General features: G+C 37.5%; 1 long non-coding RNA gene across 1 annotated transcript; it reads left to right on the top strand.

Moving 5' to 3' along the window:
* Positions 1-2322: 2322 nt before the first annotated feature.
* On the top strand, positions 2323-8561 carry LOC113053589 (uncharacterized). The gene is made up of 3 exons (XR_003277250.1): positions 2323-2500; positions 7385-7432; positions 8425-8561. It is a non-coding gene; the product is annotated as an uncharacterized LOC113053589 (long non-coding RNA).
* Positions 8562-11562: the final 3001 nt, after the last annotated feature.

Here is an 11562-nt window from a genome sequence, read left to right as displayed (position 1 = left end):
GCTGAAAATTAACGTGATTTGCGCATCTTCTCTATTAACAACGGCTTCTTTGTAGTAACAGCTACTCTATGTGAAATCACACACCTGATGGAATTAACCGCTGATTAGAAAACCGGCTGTACTGACGAGATGCGCATAACGATCGGCCGATCGTGATCGGAGCACCCCTAATATCCTGTTAATCTTGAGTACCTATAGAGTAGTACTGCATCCTTCATAACTCCAAAAATTCTTTAGTTTTATTATATTCATAAGAGAAAGATAGTCTGTACTGATTTTTCCCGGAAAAACACGACCGGCTGGAAGCGTGACGTGTGGGCGGAGCTAAAGAATCACAAGCGCGAGTAGGCTTTTGCGTTGAGAGCGTTTGGAAGCTTTTTGGAAGTTTTGGAAAATGACTAAGTTCCACTTTGTCCTCTTTTTTTTTTTTTTTTTTTAAGCTGTACATGTGGAAAGTGCATTTTGATGACAACATCGCATGTTGTTTACTTGATGTGCTTACGCGCCAATAGCTAAGTTAACAACACAGAGATATTTGAAGCAGTTTTACTCACCTCATGCGGTTCCAACACACGATCGTGACCCTTTTTCGTTGGGACTGCATTATCCTTAAGAAATAAACGATGTGCAAATCCGGCGTCAAACTGGTTGTGCTCTCAGTGCTCTGCTATATGGGAGCACGCACTCTTCCGGCAGAAGTGCCCTTAGCAGCCATATAAGGAAATTCCGCTCCATCTAACGTCACACTGAGCCATACTCGAAAAAAATTATCCGAAACTCGTGACAAACCGGAAGGTGTATTTTTGGAACAGAAATACTCCTTCAAACGTACAACTTAATTTTTGAAACTTTGTCCATGTTTAGCATGGGAATCCAACTCTTTAACAGTGTAAAAAAAAACTCAGTATGCATGAAATAGCATTTCACCCCCCCCCCCTTTAATTTAACTATTAAAAAGGAATGGAGTAAAATTTTAATGGAAAAAAAATGAATCCAGTAAATTTAAATAATAGAATTTGGCAATAAGTAAAATGGAATATTATTATATTCCATAATAAACCGATTTCATAGTGCCCTAATATAGTGTGGTAATTTCAACATTTACTATTATTATTACTATTACTACTACTAATAGTATGGTTCAGTACTGGTTGTTTTTTTTTTTTTTTTGTAAATAAAGCACTTTTAGTTATTAGTCAGCTTTTTTGTAAATAAAGCACTTTTTTTTTAATCCATTTTAAAAACTATCGGTTAATTAATCGTTATCGGCCAGTGTGGTCTAACCTTGCTATCGGTATCGCAAAATCCAATATTGGTTGACCTCTAGTTGAAAACAGGTAAGTTCATATATTTTGAGTAAAGTTGAATTGGACTTATACATCAGTCATGCAGCGATCCGGACCGTGCGTCCCATGACGAGACAGACGCGTCGACAAAGAAACAAGAATGAAATTAATTCTAACATAACTGTGGCATTAAACTCAGTGAGGGCTCTTTAAAATAGTGCACATATATAGGCCGTTCAGATTACTTGTTAAAGTGCAATGAAATACCTTATATTTGCAGACGATATACGTCTGTTGGTGGATGGAGACTTCTTCACCGGCTACAGGCTCTAATCCTGCTGATCTGAAGTGAAATAGCTGGGCAGTCAGCGTAATTATAATAGGCCGCCTCATAACCTGCAGGGCAGGTAAAAAAAAAATGTTACTTTATTTGCGGGGCGGGCTGGGGCTGGCCAAATAATTTTAAAAAAGTGGGACTCGGGACTCGCATCGCTAATCAGTGTCGATATAGTTTTGCATTTGAATAGGCAAGCAGTGAGGTAGAATGACAAAACATGACATATCGTCTAACTAGTTGTATTTAGGTTCAAAAGTTAAACATCTTTTTGTTGTTAATTCAATTTTAGCATTTACCATTCAACTGTTACTATTTATTTACTTATAAATAAATCCATTTGCCTTAAATGAGTGTAATAACTCTCAATCAGGCAACAGTTATCCATAAATCTCGTTCTGATACTTCCTGGTTCCTTCTGACATCACTGACCTCGGTTTTGTCTCTGCAGACAATAAATTGAGCGAGGCGTCAGGCGGAGCTGTAGGGAATGGAGAGCTTGGGCAGGACCAGACGCTGGAGGATGGAGAAACTAATGAGGAGGAGTCAGAGGCGGTGCCAGTAGATGAGAACCTCTTCACCGGGGAGGATCTAGACGAACTTGAGGAGGAGCTCAACACACTGGACCTGGACGAGTGAAGACTGGGACTGTGCATTATTCATGACCTACACATGGCTTGATGTGAAAGACAATATTTTTCACAAATAATTACTACCAGAATTGCCATGTCAGAAACCGCTCTGCCTGCAACATGCACCCTCATCACTTGATGTCCTGGGATGCTACAGGAGAGAGTGGATGTGGCTCTTGTTCTCTCTCTGATGTAGTATTATTTTTCCATTTTTTTTAAATTGCAGTCTACCCCAAAAGCACAGTCAGGTGAGGGTTTGGTTCTTCAGCAGGAACATACTCCAAAATTTATGAGGCTGTTGATGATTTGATATTTCTGCATTCTCATTTGAAATATTTGATTAAATCATTTTTGTAAGGACGTGCGTATGAATTAATTCAACATAAATCCTCTTAAGACGTTCAAGCACTATTGGAATCTGGTTTCCTCTTCTCTGCTGTTGAAATGTTACTTTAATGAAAACAATGGTTCAGTTCAGTATCATCTCAGTTTTTATCTTGTAACCACCTGCATGCCTGGTTCAGGATCAGAATGTAAAGGTGAGTAAGTGTGATGCTGACATTCAAGTGTTCAATAATCAGTTGATCAGATTGAGGTGTTGAATGTGAAGTCTCTCTGATGCAGATGTGGCATCTAACCCTTACAGAAAGAGATTTGGATGACATCATTACTATTCAGATTTGGTTTTTGAGGTGGTTTCAGGAAGTGTAAGACTGAAAGATGAGCTTGTGAGATGAACTAGTAATGTGTCTGTGCTTTTGTATTCAATTGTTTTAATTTAATTGTAACTCTAAATTGAGTGTAGGTTTATTTATAGGGGTCATATGCTTTTTTGATTTAAAAAAAAAAAAAGATTATTTTGTGGATTTGGTGTAACAATATTCATATGCTTTAATGTTCAAAAACACAATTTTTCAAATACTGTACATTATTGTAGGTCCTCTATGCCCCGCCTCTCTCAAACAGTCTTTTCTACAAAGTCCCTCCCTTCGACAAGCGCAGTATGCTCTGATTGGCCAACTGACCCGGTGCATTGTGATTGGCTGAACACCGCAAGCACTCATCAGAAATGTAACGCCCCTTTCCATAAACACAGCTTCTTCTTTCAAAATAATGTAAAGACAGTTATTAATTTCCTTAATTTTACCATCAGTTCAAGCCCGAAAGAACAGAGTGGTGTGACCGACACTGATGAAGCTCGTATGTGTTTGCAGTACACAAAGTTAGTAATCTTAAAGATTCCTAAATGCATCTACATTCGGAAAGGCCAAATAAAGTGCTTTCACCTAGATGCACACAGCATCTCCCAGACACATCTGCTTCAACACTAATTGCGGTTACTGAAACCATGCCTTTCTTCTTTGTGTGAACATTTGGGCGGCATTACACAAATATTTTCACGTAGTGATGTAGACATGTGGGGGCGTGTTTGAACGAAACGTTTTAGAGGGGCTTGGCAGAGTCTTAACTTTTATAAAGAATATCTCTTTGGATTTGACACTTAAGTTTTTGCAACTTTACAGATCTTCTTCATGCACCAAAGAGCTTGTAACACTCCAAAGAGAAAGGAAAAAATGAAATCGCATATGACCCCTTTAAGCTTGAGTAGAAATCTGCCTTCTGAAGAATGTTCAGATGAAAGTGCACACGCTTAGTCTGGTCTAAATGTGGACTTCAGTGTCCTATATCAGATTATGATTTCAGGGCTATAGCTGGGGTTTGCAGGGTGTAATCTGTGGGCCCTGTTTGAAATGGTGTTAATTGTACAAGTAAATAGAGCAAAGATAAAAATTAAATGATGATTTAGGTGTTGATGATTAAATGATAAGTTTGTAGGTGTTCATGTACAGAGACTGAACCAGTGTTAATTTCGTTGACGAAGACTATGACGAAAAATATTCGTCAACTAACCTTTTTCACAGAAGAAAACTAAATAAAAAGTCAGATGTGGTGACGAAAAACGTGACGAAATATAACTGACACTTTAGTCAACGAATAAAAATGAGACGAAAATATATGGGAGGAACGAATGGAGAAGAGATCCAATCAGAGCGAATCTTTGAGGGTAGGTTGATCTATGCAGAAGCAGCCGAGCCATTTTAAAAAGCCGCGGCAAATGCAAGCGCAACAGCTAAACAAACGTAGCAGCAGTTACACAGAAAAGAGAACAAAGATGAGTTTGCAGATATTCGCACAGTTTCTAGGACGTTTTCATAACAGTTAAGTTGTTTACACAGGGAACTACACTGCGACCAAAATGGTCGCATACGCGACCTTTTGAAATGCCATTGCGACCCAAATTTTTATGGGGTCGTAAATGTATCACAGATTAATTTATGTGTAATGCTATGTTTTAATATGAGCATTTATTAAAACAGAAATGTGTACTTTAAGAATACGTTTTATAACGTGCTCCGAGCATTCAACACACCTGAACACCTGAACGAACAAATACAAATCGCATTTTAAATAAAGATAAGAAAAAGAGCGAAAAGTGAAAGAGCTCAATTCAGCAGCGTGGTGTTCTGGTGTTCAGGGAGCAAGCAGAGACGCGTCTCAAAGTCTTCTTGCTTTTGTACCGACAACAAATACATACTAAATATGTCCAAATACCCGTCTTGGAAAGTGTGTTCGAAAAAGTCTGTGGTTATGTCTTCAGTGAAAGTAAAGAGTTGTAAAGAAATCGGATGTGTATCTTTATAATGGATGCATTTGTCTCTTAAAGTGACCGCGCCTAATTTACTAGCTCTGCTGTCAGTGTCTTTAATGTATGAAAATTAAAGTAAATCACTCACTGCTCTTGATTGAATTACTTTGTAGTTTTAACAAGAATTTATCCAAAGTCAATCTAAAAATCATATAGAATAGAATATATTGTTTTACTAGTGACTTAAAAAAAAAAAAAAAATATTAGGGACCTGACCGTTTCTTTCTTTAATTGCTAATGCAACCTTTTCACACCACAGACTGAACCAAATTAAGCATTGCATCCGACATTATCAAGATAAATTTGTTGTTCTGACACAGTTTAACCCTGAGTTATTGTCATATTTTATTACCAATTTCTAAAAAACTGTGATATTGTAAGAAACGTTGAAGGTGTCTGAATACATTTTGGTTTGATTGTGTATTTTATTTTACAGTGAAGACTATGCAGTGCTATTTTAAATGAACAAAAACAAACTTAAAAAAATGTAAACTTTGTGTAAATAGCACAAATAAAGAAATAGAATGAACATACAATACAAATTAAACCCTTTTAAACAGGGCCCACTGTACAACCTGCACCGGGGTCCCTCTAACCCCAGCTACAAGACGGAGCAATGCACTGTGTGTACTGTAAGAAATAGAACAAGGCATGTGGTTTAAAAGATGGCAAGTAAAATAAAAAGCACATTTATATGCAATACAGTTTCATTATTGTTGATTGTAATCCAGTAATTACTATACTATTAATAATTTGTGTGACCAAATTATGTTTTGCGCCATTAACTGAAAAAGTTAGTAGCGCAAGTGCCACCAATGGAAAAAGTTAGTGTAGTTCCCTGTTACATTATATTTAGTTGTGGTTGCACAGTCTTAGTTACACAGCTTTGGGTGATTTCAGCTGACTTTTTTCGTTAGCAACACGCTAACGTTTTGCCGTGCACCTGGTCCAAGGGCAATGACAGAACAGAAATGTCAGAGCTAACATTAGGTCTAGGACGAAAACGTTTTATTGTTTTTGAGAATTGCACTTTATTTTTCTTAATGTTTTTGATTTTGCACAGACAGTAGAAGACAGTAAGTTTAGAGTTAGGTGGTTGTCTATTTCAATAATACTGTACTTCATCTTGAAATAATGTCATATGCATTGCATATCATTCAGGACGAATGCATATCTTTTTCAGAGAGCATGTATATTTTTCATTGAGAGCAGGACTTATGTTTATTTTATAAATACCATTCCATAACAGACTGATGGAAACATTTAGTCAAGTCAACTAAGTTGAATTTGTTCTACTAAAAAAAAAAACTAGACTAATACTAAAAGACTTAAGACTAGACTAAGACTAAAACTCTTATGATATTTAGTCGACTAAAACTAGACTAAGACTAAAACATTTCAGATGACTAAAATGTGACTAAAACTAAATGGTGTGTTATTCAAAAGACTAAGACTAAATCCGAATTTGCTGTCAAAATTAACACTGGACTGAACAAATGTAAAATATATGTATACATTTAAATATTAATTATTGTTATAACTACAGAAGTTGTTCAGTCAAGAGCAGTGTGACTTTTCCTTTTTTCCTTTTTTTTTTTTTTTTGTTGCTTGGATTAACAGCTAGGATACCGACAGCAGCTAGTAAATTAGGCACGTTCACTTTAAGACAATGTGTGGATCCAATATAATTACACACATTCAGGTTCAAGTAGTTTATGAAATAAAATTCATAAGTGTGTCTGTTGGTTTCTATTAGCTACTTTAAATTTGCCTATCCAGCAACTATGTAACCGATAATAACATCAACAATGAATAATGTTTCCAAAATCTTTTATAAATTAAGCAAATGCAAGTATGAACAGAGTTACATGCTGGAACAAAGCCACTGGAAGGCAAGCCTGCAACCAGATTAAGATTTATCTCATGATAACCGGCCTACAGGCTGTATAGTATATTTTCATTTTTTGTAAACGTGTGTGTGTGTGTACACTGGTATTCAAACGTTATGGGGACCAAATATCCCTACCAGCATGGTAATACTAGTAAATGAAGTGTTTTGAAAATCTAAAAATGCATGGGCAAGGGGACAGTTTGTACAGTAAAAAAATAAATAAATAAACCTATGGAATGTTCCCATAATGATTGGAATATCAGCATGTGTGTTCATTAATTCAATCAATTAATGGTCAATTTTAATCGAAGTCCATAAATAGTACTATTTAAAAGTTTGAGGTCAGTAATAGATAGCAGCACAACAGTACTGGAGCAATGGCTGCTGAAAATTTTATTTTTGATCAAATAAATCTCTTAGTAAGCATAAGAGACCTCGGTCAGAAACATAAAAAAATCCTTTTGACCTCAAACCTTTAAACGCTATATAAACAGTCTAGTCATGTCTAAAAGTGTCTTTCTCTGTCTCTCATAGATGGCTGCTCACGGGTGTTAGTCCGTAACATCAGTAAGGTTACATTAGGTAAGTTGACAACAGGTATGTAATTCTCTAAATTCTGATGATAAATATTTAATTTCAAGGTTTCATTCAAGAGCTGTATAAGTGAATATATTTTAATGGATCTGAGCTATCATAAACTTTAATTATTAACTTACATCAACATAAATAATACATACTGCAACAAATGTGTTGCTTATGGTTAGTCAATGCATTCACCAATGTTAACTAATAGGACCTTATTGTAAAATGTTTCATTTGACAGTGTATATTCATAATTGGTAAGTCTTTACCCTGAAAAGGGTGCAGGTTGATATTGTGTTTAAAACTGAGTGTGCCAGTTTTTGAGTTGAAAGCAGATCACTTGTAAAACTGGCCTTCAGAAAATCAAGCTCACAGAAGGGGATACTTCAAAATTACAACTCTAGCATCATTTACTCACCGCCATGTCATTCCAAACCTGTATGAAACACTTTCTTCTGCACAACACAAAGAAGATATTTGAGTTACTTTTTCATTACAGTGACAGTCAGTGGTCAAAAACAAATTAAACCACAAATTAGTCCACTATGGAGGGAACACCCACCCTCCCAACACACACATTTTTAAAGACATCTCCTTTTGTGTTGGGTGAACGATCCCTTTAAGGGCAAACAGAATAATATCTTGCCTTTGGTCTTGATGCATACAAATTATTAATCAAAGATAAAAAATAATCAGACTTTAGAAATGAAACTCAGGAAAAAAGACAACTTAAGTGAAATTTATATTTTGATTATTTTTTCACTCCATGCTCTGGAAACCCACAACACAGGGTTAGTTTTGACCTTCTGATGTTGTTTAGATATTTTTCATGCTGTGATTTACATATATATATAGATTTAATTCTATAACACATTAAGTTTAACTGCTCTAATCTATTATTTATGTTACCATGTGCCATGTACCAATTTTCTTTTGTGTTGCATGCAGATTCGTGCAGGTAATTCTGATGTTGTTCTGTGATCTTCTGCCAGGAACATCAGGTCAATCTGCTGCTGTCCAGAATCCGGTGGTTTGTCTTCGTCTGGCATCTCAGCTGAGACCTGTCCACTATGGGTGACCCTTCCAGTAGTTGTGAAGTACCAGTGGTGTAGCTCTCAGCATCACTGATGCACACAAGCCCTCACAGCACGTCAAGCTGCAAACCATGTGAGGGACCCTAACCTACCCTACTCAACCGTTTAAGACAACCGCATGTCAACCAGCAACTCAAAACATCCTAACAACCACATTAGCGACGCATGAAAAACCAAACCGAGGAGTCCAGCAACAACAACGAAACACAAACAACCGTTCAGAAAACCTTGGGAAACACAAACACCTAAAACATCCCGACAACCACATAGCAAAGCACTAAAAGCCTATTAGAACAACAGAGGACCACAAATCAACTCAATGACAGTCACCAAAACATCTGAACAAACACGCAGAGATGTGTTTAAAACTTACTCTATAACTATGTACAGTATTTACATACGCCGGTCCGGCTGTGTGACGCTCCATGTGACGCTGTGATGACTCAGTGTCTGGGCTTCTTTCTTCGGGGTTCCTCGGGCAGAGGCTCTTCACTGATGTCCACGTGGATTCGTGGAGCGAAGCGTCTGCTGGGGGTGAAGCTCTCAGTGACGAGGACACGTCCATCTGGCTGCTCTGTCTCCAGCAGTGAAGGGCGGTTGAGTGTCTCCCACAGACGCTGCTTGATCTTCAGCCCCAGCTCAAGGCTGTAGCGGCGCCGTCGACCACAGCGTGTCTCCATCATGGGCTCCACAGAGCGGTAAATGTCCTGGTAGCTCTGTACGCTGCAGCCGTGGATGGAGATGGGCTCTTCCTGCTGACACACGTCCACTGAAGAGACTGAGACAGCTGGACGGATGTCAGGAAGGACAGCAGCGTTCTTCAGATAGCGCTCTTCTAACCTGTTGGGTCTGTGAGCTTTGGCAGAGATGCAGCTGTATGTGTGATCTAACCTGATAACAGCTGTCTGTTGTGAAAGCTCACAGGCCTCTTGAATGGAGGAGACACCCTCCACCGAGAATCCCCTCAGGTGTGTGGGAAGAGCCCTGCTTCTTCTGGGGCGACGCTGCTCCATGAAGATGCCTAGAGAAACACTTTACAGACTTGACAAATTGATGAAACTCACCAAACTGTAGAGTTGAAGGCTTGTAGAGTGTGATCAGGCTTCAAGGCTTCAGGGACAGTTGTGTTGATTTCAAAAATCAACTCAATTTTAAATATCAACTAAAGCTGCTGTGACTGACATAGAATGTTGAGGCTCATTTAAATGTAAACAACACTTACAAGCAGTAAGTCAATTAGAAATTAATGTGATTGTACACGAGACAACCTTTTTGAGCAATGTTGAACCTTCCCATTGAGAATGGGCAACACATTTCTATCTAGATACTTTAGATTGGTCATGGGCCATGCTTTCTCACCTGGTTGCCTGTTAACAGCAGCATTTCTCAAACAGTTGCATCGTGTATCATCACCTACAGAGCTGCTTGAGCTCTATGATACACAAACCATATGCATATGTGTGTGTAGTTGTTTCTTTAAAGGCCAGAATCACTATAAGGAACTGTTAGTGGCTCTTGAATGAAGAAGAGCTTATGAATGAATATTTTAAGTGAACAAACCATTCTTGTTCTCTTCCTAGCACTGACTCATACCATTTGCAACTGCTTTGGGGGCTTTTTTCCTGCCTCCAAAGTCTTTAATTGATTGGTCCAACTGTATGAATGTGACTGACTGAATAGGGGTCATGTGATTTATTCAATAAGGGAGTCAATTTTGATAGAAAATTACTCCAAGTACTCTGGAAAGTTATTGGCCTTGAAGAAAAGGAAAAAAGGCGAGAGAAACTGGCTAGAGCAGGATATTCATCCAGTTTCACCTCTGTATTCACTTCTGACGGTGATGCTGTGCTTTGACCAGAGGGTGGCAGTAAAGCTTGTGCTCTTTTATCCTCTGGTTGCTGTTTTACTGTGTCCTGGTTCTTCAAGACTCTTTTCATGCTGTCATCTGTTAAATGACACTCATCTCATGGTTTCCAGTGAGAGTTCCCAAAAGTTCCCTTTTGGACGTGGCTCATGCTTATAACGGTAATCTTGGGGGATAGACTCATTTAAAATAATATATGGGTTTTATACAGGTTTCTGTCAAACAGAGCACATCTAGGTTATGATCTGTGATCATATCATTTACAAAAAGCACTTTTGTAGAAAAGGATTTAATACTCATTAAGCCAAGCTTTATAATTTGTATATCTGTATTATATCTGTTTTTTTATTTGTTGAACATTAATTAAATTGTTACACTCAAAGGTTTGCCCAAACTTGTTCAGTTGTCTATAAAACCTATGCTATTCTGCGGGCAGCACTTCGATATCCAGCCATTGAGTGACGACAGTCTGCCATGTATCTCATCACCACAGTAAGCAGGGAGGGGAACATACAACCTGCTATTGAATAAAAACAGATAATAACACTCATGTGGCTTTCTGGTTTTCAAAATTTCTATTTACAAAACATTTCATTTTCCAATAAATGCTGTTATTTTGAACTTTCTGCTCTTCTGGAAAAAATAAATAATCGAAATCCTCAAAAATATTCATCATTGTAAATGTAAATGTTTATCAAACACCAAATCAGCATATTCAAATGATTTTTCAAGGATCATGTGACACTGAAGATTGGAGTAATGACTGCTAAAATTCAGCTTTCAGTCACCGAAATTAAAACATTAAAAAATATATAATGTATTCTATCAATAACGTTAATTTATACTATTTTAGTATTTCAATAAATTATTGTTTTTTTTACTGTGTGGTTTATTATGGAAGTGTGTTTGTGTTCATGGTCTCAAAACCCCATTTGACCACACACATGACTGGTCAACTCTAAAACAAAGTGACTTAGTTCCCTAGAGAGTGAGAATTTTGTTTATGTTCCAATTTTCAGTTTCCTCAGGCGTTTTACTAACACTGCATAAAACACCAGTTGTTCCATATACATTTGAATTGACAGCATGTTAAGGGTTGAAAGTAAGCCTCTTTACTTTAAGGCAAGCCAGACATAAAAATCACTAAATGTCTTTATGCAGAATCTCTGAGG

This window comes from Carassius auratus, chromosome 34 (genome assembly GCF_003368295.1).
Source record: "Carassius auratus strain Wakin chromosome 34, ASM336829v1, whole genome shotgun sequence".
Classification (NCBI taxonomy): domain Eukaryota; kingdom Metazoa; phylum Chordata; class Actinopteri; order Cypriniformes; family Cyprinidae; genus Carassius; species Carassius auratus.
Note: the sequence above shows the minus strand (reverse complement) of the source record. Positions and strands in the feature narration are given on the sequence as shown.